The sequence below is a fragment of the Cynocephalus volans genome, chromosome X, assembly GCF_027409185.1.
Source record: "Cynocephalus volans isolate mCynVol1 chromosome X, mCynVol1.pri, whole genome shotgun sequence".
NCBI lineage: Eukaryota > Metazoa > Chordata > Mammalia > Dermoptera > Cynocephalidae > Cynocephalus > Cynocephalus volans.
The window spans coordinates 155,733,385-155,740,445 of NC_084478.1; positions in this window are offsets into that span (position 1 = coordinate 155,733,385).

Consider the following 7,061-nt stretch of genomic DNA (forward strand, 5'->3'; position numbering starts at 1 on the left):
TATATAGTATGTCTTACATTTACCCTCCTATCCCTAATAGAGACCCCAGCTGCAATTTTCTCATTCTTTATTTCTTGAAATCTCAGGCTTTCTTGACACCAGAACCCAATTTTGTATTTAAGTGTGGATATCTTAAATTGAAAGCTTATGGGAAAGTTGGGGGAAATGTTAGATCATTAAGAAAATCATGTGCCAAACCACGTGGGAGCCTCTTAAATACAACTTTGGTGGTCATGACCCTGTCCAGAGGGGGAAGCCTGTGATGTCACCTCTTCCCTGAGTCCCAGTTTCACGGATAGTATCTCTGAATGGAATTGTCTGAGGGAGATTGTTCCTTGTGAAAAGTTCACATGATGGAGTTTGAAGAGCTTGTTTTACTTGGAGCCCAGCAGGACAGAGTGGTTTGGAATGCAGCATTCAGTGTGTTCTGTTTGGCTGAAAGCTGTCACAGGGAACAAGTACTTAGCAAACAGCATGAACAAGGATTTGAACTAGAAAACGAGAAGGGCCTTGACAACATTGTAATAGTGGCTTGTGTCCTCAAAAACTGTTCAATGGTACACATGGAGGTGATAAAGACTAGGAAAATACATAAATAGATTTGGGTCTCATTCAAAACAACCCAGGGTAAAAGCGTCCTATATGGGTAAAGTTTGAATGGGTTGCTTGGTCACTGTGACCACCTTCACTTTATATCTAACTGGATTTTTGCTTCTTTTAAGGTAATAGTGCATAGACCCAGTCTGTGCCTATAGGATATCCGCACAACCTGTTGAAAATAGATGGATCAATAGACCGTTGAGCCTATTTCACAATGCCAAATGCCTGGGCGGAATGTCTGTCTTTTTATGTTTCACCGAACTAATTGAATAGACCTGTTGATTCTACTTTTGGCTTTTCATGTTTTAAGTGGAATTATGTGCAATTTAACAGGGCTATAATTTTGTTATTTACATTCCACTTGCTTAAAAATCAGTTCTTAAAGTCTCTTTTTAATACTCCAATTTTAGGTGATATCCATACCTTATATATGGAATCCAAATCTTCATAGATGATAAAAATTTACTGCAGGTATGTACAATTGTCTGAGCCTCTGTTATGATGCTGTTCCCAGGGGCCATGCCACGGGAGCCCTCCTGCTTTAGGTGAAATGGATATAAGAAGGCATTTATTACAACGAAGGTCTAGGTTATACCTAATTCTGCCCTGTAGCAGCTAGTGCTCTAGCAAGGAATCAGTAGTTGCTGTATAAAGGGCGAAGAGAACATAGTATCCAGCTATGATACCATTAATAGACCCAGTGGAGAGTTTTAGGGTTGTGTATGGACATACACCAGTTACACCAACTTCAGTTTGAAAAGAGACCAAATTCAATTAGGCAACCTCTTCCAAATTCTACTCAATTCAACAAACACTGTTAGGATGCAAGGTACTGTGCTACCTCATGTAAAATGTTTGATTTTATTTTTATTTATTTTTTTCTTGGTATACATAACTATATTAATATTTTTAAGGCATTTTAATAGACTTCTATATAATTTTCTATATGGAAAATTGTGCGTGTTCGTGGAAACTTCATTAATGATGAAATGTGAAAGGCTTCAAGATATGAAATTAGTTTCAAAAGTATGAGATAAAATGAGAAGAAATTCTCTCTAACACAAGGAAGAACTTTGAGCTATCAGAGTGGCTTCAGGTTAGGTTAAATTTCCTGTTGTCTTAGATTTCCAAATACAGGCTGGATGACCACTTGGGGAAGACGAAACAGAGGGCTCTTGAAGCATTAGAAGGATTGGACTGGTAACTAGTGCAGGTGATCTACATCCTGATCTATGTTCAGAAATTTGAATTTCAACACTCTTTCAGTTGGAGGAAGATTCCAATAATTTAATTTAGTTATTGGAATAAACTATTTTTTTTTGTTTGTTTTTACCTTTTCAATTTGTTGTGGCATTGTGTCAGCACAAGCTAAATTGGTAAATATTGAGGTTTCATTGTTCAGAAACTTCAGGAATGCCTTTTCTGACTGACTTGTGACTCTTCTTGAACATTTTATGATTCTTTTCTCTGCTTGGAAGGCGACGATTGAGAACTTTTATTCCTAGCTTACATACAGACTCATATGTTGGAAACAAAGATGTATTCTTGTATCAATGCTCTGTGTTATGGCCCTTTGGTTTTTGGGGTCCTGTTGGTCTTGAGCAGAGGTGGTAGATGTGATAATTATTAGCATTTGGGTTGTTTTAAGAGTAGAGTCTCTTTTGGGGGGAGGAGGGTTCCAGTTTTAGCTCCTTTGTAGATCATTCTTACTTCCTTGATTACTTAGAGCAGTGCTGTCCAATGGAAAATCGAAAAAGATCCTAAAACAGTTTGTTTACTGATCACCTGGAGAAGTTTTGCATACATTTTTCCACACGAAGCTAGCCTGGAATGAAACTATTTTCTGTTCCCATATCATGCCCCTTGGTGCCATTGTCAGAAACTCTACACAGGCTAAGTCAGCTCCAACCTAATGTGGATTTTCTGATGTTACCTGACTACATTTTTTTCCTATTCAAGCCAGGGCTCCAGCCATAGGTTACTTAATTAAATTTATATTCTTTGATGTGGGACTTTCCTGTTACGGAGCTGCTGATTATCATTTCCATTGTCAGCTTTGGAAGGGGGAGTAGGGGACATATACTATTAATTATCAACTTTGTCTAGTAGTTTACTGTTTACCAAGCACTTTCACGCAGATGGTTACATTTGATTCTCACATCTTCTTTATCTGTTGATAGTATAGGTAAAGAAACTGAGAAACAGAAAGATATACTGACTTGCCCATGGTCCTTTGGCTAGTGAGTGGTAGCACTGGGTTAATACAGGTCTTCTGACTTCCTGGCCAGTGTCCTCATCTTGCCTCTGCCCTGATTTTCTGCTTCCCCTGAATCCTATCTTTCAATTGCTATGAAACAAGGATAAGCAGGCTAGCTCTCTGTCAAGAAATTTAATAAACAAAATCCAACCACTAACAATAGATAAATGAAAGATTCTTCACATTGCAAAATAATTCCCCCATTGGTTCAAAAAGTGAGCTTCTCTAGAGAAATTAGCAGATAATTTCATTTACAAAAAAACCCCCCTTACATTAAAAGCTAAGGAGGACATTTATTAGGTGAAGTAAAGTATACATAGCTTCGTAGGGCAGGTCATTACTTGAAGCTGGCAAGAGTAATTTCTTCATATTAGTCAGTTTTCTATTTCCAGAAATGTGTTCTAACCTGAAACCTCTGAAATCAGTGCGGAATTTCAAATTGACTAGGTGTTTTTGTTTTTTTTTTCCCCCCTGGTAAGACACTCTTTTTTCATACTCAACGAGTTTCACAGGATGGAATGCATTTTGTTTTCTGGACCATAACAGTAAAAACCATTGCTCTGCCCTTAGAAAATGTCCTTATTTTGGTGAAACTCCTAGTTATCTTCTCAGTGGTGTTCTGAAGAATCATCAGCCTTAACATTGTTGTGGAAGAATCAGATCTGACCAATTAATAACATGCAAAAAAACCCCCCTAGAAACAGCAAAACCTACTGGCATGGGTCACAACCTTACATATATTCTGTATCTTATTACCATTTGATATACATCCAGAAATATACTATGAAAATGTTGTATGATTGGATTTATCTAAATGCGGTATGGTTATCGAAAAAGAGCCCTACTCTTAACTGAAGACAATCAAGCATTATCAAATGATAACAGGTAAAGTGCTGAGTAAATATTTTCTAGTGTGTAAAGGGTTTGAATACCATTTTGACCTCCTATTAGTCTTTCTTAACAATGTCCATTTTCCATACTCGGAATTTCTGGAACAGTTTTAACTGAAATTGTAGCATTTTTCTGCCCAAGAAAGCGACATGTTTAACACAGAGGGGCTATAAATTTAGTTAGACTGAATCCCAATATTGTACCTTGGGATAATATGATTCATCTCCACTTCAAACCATATATTTACTGCCAAAGTAATTTCACATAAACTTATGTACAAACCTGTGCAGGGGAAGGAAACTTGGACCAGGAGTCAGGTGACCCGGGTTCTCAACCTTGCTCTGGCCCTAACTAGCTCTGTGATTTGCCTTCTCTGGACTTTATTTTCCTCATATGTAAAACAAGGGTAAGGTTGGAATCAGCAATCACTTTCTCTCTCTCTCTCTTTTTTTTTTTTAAAGATGACCGGTAAGGGGATCTCAACCCTTCGCTTGGTGTTGTCAACACCACGCTCAGCTAGTGAGCCAGCCAGACATCCCTATATAGGATCCGAACCTGTGGCCTTGGTGTTATCAGCACCGCACTCTCCCGAGTGAGCCACAGGCCGGCCCAGCAATCACTTTCTTTTTATCTCTAAATTCTATGTCCCTTTTTGCTTGCACTCTATTATTATACGTGATCCAGGATACTTTATTTGTTGATCATGTGATTAACAATCCTTCAAGTTCACAGTTGGAGTAAAAATGCTACTTTGCCATAGTAACTAAATTGCCTCTGAGAAAACAGAACCATGAAAGGGCAACATTTCCTATGTCGTTTTACCCCTCAGATGCCCTTGAACTATCCAGCACTTGCATATATTAGTGATGCAAATCTGGGAGAAGAACAAGACCAAGATGTTATGACCAAGACACTCAATTTGCATTGGAATGCCCCCTGCAAACAGCACATCACAACTCATAAAGTGGTATTTGGCTTGAACTCTTGGAAGGCATGCCAGTCTGCAAAGAATCCAAACGGCAAATGTTGGAATGAGAGCAGTCCATTGTTCTTCTCTAAATGCAACTTGATGCTGAATCTAAAGGCACTGAAAAAAAATCTGAATTTGATCATTTAACTGAAGTCACTTCCCCTCTGAGCACCAGTGACCTCATGTATGAGGGGTCTTCAGAAAGTTCATGGAAAAATTTGTATTATCTTTTAATACTATTTTTCCACGAACTTTTTGAAGTACCCTTGTATATAATATGAAGGCATAAAACTTGGAGGTAAACCTTCCAACTCTAACATTCTGTGTTTCCATTTGGATTTTTTTTTTTTCAGGAGGGAGTTTTAACATTGGCGTGTTGGAGGGAAAGGACAGAGCAACTTCTGAGTTGAGGGGGAGCTCTGAGAATTGATTCAAGGACAGACTTCCCTGCCTTTCCAGTCTTGTCCAGTGCTAGACCTGCTCCTTGCCCTTTTCCTCTCAGGTTAAAGGGCTACTAAAGGTGATGGATACCCATATGGTATTAAACTAGTAAACCAGAAAAGTGAAGTACAGTACTAGCTTTAGGACCCCTGGCTTCCTTACCGTTTTCCCTTTTTGGCTTCTGGTCCTCTTACTGTCATCTTGCAAAGCTGGTACAAAGATGAAATACATCGTGTCTCCTAAACACTTGACCTTTGGAGGGCAGGATGCGAGTGGCATGAGTGCAAAGTGAATGCTGCTAGTACATTTTAGGTTTTACTTCTTCAACAAGAATTTGAATAAAACTCACTTTTGTCAGGCACTCTTTTAAATGTTTTACAAGTATTAACTCATTTAGTTTTCATAACATGGGTTATAAATTAGGATCTATTATTTCCCCTATTTTACAGAGGAGGAAATTGAGGCACAGAGATGTTAGCTACATTGCCTAAGGTCAAACAGCTAGTAACAGCAGTCTGGCTTCACAGTATATTCATGTAACCTCTATGTCCGTGGGATACTGAGTTGCTTGGTGTAATTCTCCATGTGCCTCATTCCAAAGGTGCAGCAAGTTTTGTGAATAACTGGCAGGCCTCAACAGTTGGACAGTCTCCGTGGCCTCCCCAGCCCTGTCAACCTGACTTAGACCTAGATCCCAGGAATGTTACATTTCCCCAACCCTGGGTTTACTGTGCTCAAATCATTCCACCATTCCTACTCTGGAATTGGATGCTCTCCGATTTCCGTCCTATAGGTTTTCCCAAATTCCCAGACCAGACTGAAAAAGAAGAACAAATATGCCCTTCAGCCTGTTGGTTTACTTAACCAGCCAGTCAATTGAAAGAGGAAAGACAGTCATGCCATTAATAGCTGTTACTTATTAAACACTTATTATGTGCCAAGCATCAAGAAAAATGTGCATGACTATCTTGTAATCCTAGGATTCTATTTGTCCTGTTGTTATCCTCATTTTACAGATGCAAAAACCAAGGCTCACATAAGCTGAGAAACTAACCCAAGGTTGTACTTTTAAGTACGTGATAGAGCCAGGATTTTGACTAGGGCTGTACCTGATCCAAAACTCTTGGGTTTAACTATTGCTTTATACTGCCTTCAGCATTTTTCTGGGACACCACCTTCCCAATACCACGTGTACCATGAGTGTATCCTATTCTGCAGCTGCTTGTTCATGTTATTATTGATATGCCCAGTTCTGCCTCAGGGGGTAATAATTTTAATACAAGTACAGCATACCATTTTCTTATAATAACACAAGCTGTTTTGGGATTGTAAAGGAGCATTTGCCTTGCCCATAACTGGACACCTTCTGTAATGGATCTTCATAAGTGCCAGCTTGTCTTAGAGAAGTTATGAAAGAGACTGCGAGGGGATTTAACTAGGCCAAAGGGATTAGGGCATGTCATATATCATACTCCTGTGGGATTTTTGAATGGGGAACTTGGGCCTTTTATTGAAATGGACCTGGATAGAAAGAAAATAAGAATGCTGTGAATAAAATATAAGAATTGTTATTACAGCAGATGGAAACCTCTGGGGCTTGTGATTATACGATATTCCCACGATATTCCCAGATGTACTTTTTTTTTTTTTTTTTCTGTTTGGAGACTAAATGATTACTATTCTCAAATGAGGGCAGTTTGGTTTGAAAGCAACTGCGTTGATATTAAAGCTACAGAGGTGATGCTAAAATATTCATACAAGAAGGCTAAATTAACCAAACCAGACTTTAAAACTCATTTGACTTTATTAATCTTTGTAACTCAAGTGACACCCCCAATCAGACAGGATCCTCTATGCCTCCGGGTCTGACTCTAATTGCCAGTTAATAAAAATGCTGGGGTA